Genomic DNA, 1,071 nt, shown 5'->3' on the forward strand with positions numbered 1-1,071 from the left:
TTATCACCACAAGTCTGAAAATGCATAGTCCTGGAAAAGATGACCTCTCTGTGCACACATGTAATTATTTTTTAAAAGGAGAGGGCAATATGAAGGGAGCTGAGTCTTGATCACCAAATTCAGTACAATGAAAACATACAATAATAAATATTGGGCACTAGAACTAAAAGTATCAGATGTTTTAAAGAGATAGCATGCCAATTTTCAATTCTGTTTTGACCACATTACAAAAGAACTATTTTTAAAAATAAAAAAGGATTAAGGAAAAAGAAAAAAGGTCGAAGAGTATCTAAATGGTTGAATGACCCCCTGTTTGTTCCTGATATACTTTGATAACATTTTCTTCCTCCATTCCCAGTTCTTCGGGGTGTGATTATTAGAAATTCTCTGACTTTCAAAGAGAAACCTGAATGAATTCATTGGAACTTCCTGTCTTTGAGTTCCTTGAGATGTGTTATCCTTTGCACCTTGAAGTGAATCTCACTGCTATCCTGTCCAGTTACTTTCAGTTTAATGTATTCCCCTCCTTTCTTATCCCCCAAATCCTCAATTGAAGGTTTTACCTCCAGGTTAGACATGGTGAACTGGCTTTACCCCAGGGTCTCTGCATAGTAGCAACCTCGGGTAAGCAGAACCTCACTCCGGGGTTTGCAGATCCATTTTTCATTGCCTTATGTATTTTAAAAATTTGCTACAATGAATATATATTATTTGTGTAATTTTAAAAAGTTTTATATTGTGGAATACCGTATTTTCAATGGTAGCCATAACAATATCTCCCATGCCACAATTTCTTCTTACAGTGTACCTTGCCACTCACTCATCAAGAGGTAAAGTCTGTGTTCCCTCCTCTTGAACCTAGGTGTACTTCTATGACTGCATAAACCAGCAAAGTATATCAGAAGTGATGCCATATGACTTATGAGGCTAGGTCATAAAAGGCTATAGAGTTTTCATCTGGTTCTCTCTGGCATGCTTGCTCTTGGAACCTAACTGCCATGCTATGAGATAGATGCCCAGACTACATGGAGAGGCCCTATGTAGATGATGTGACAAATGGCTCTGGCTGAG

General features: G+C 37.9%; 1 pseudogene; it reads right to left on the reverse strand.

The window, feature by feature from the left end:
• Positions 1–233: 233 nt before the first annotated feature.
• LOC143670626 (small ubiquitin-related modifier 1 pseudogene) lies at positions 234–578 on the reverse strand (annotated as a pseudogene).
• Between the last annotated feature and the right edge of the window lie 493 nt (positions 579–1,071).

The sequence above is a fragment of the Tamandua tetradactyla genome, chromosome X (genome assembly GCF_023851605.1).
Source record: "Tamandua tetradactyla isolate mTamTet1 chromosome X, mTamTet1.pri, whole genome shotgun sequence".
Lineage (NCBI taxonomy): Eukaryota > Metazoa > Chordata > Mammalia > Pilosa > Myrmecophagidae > Tamandua > Tamandua tetradactyla.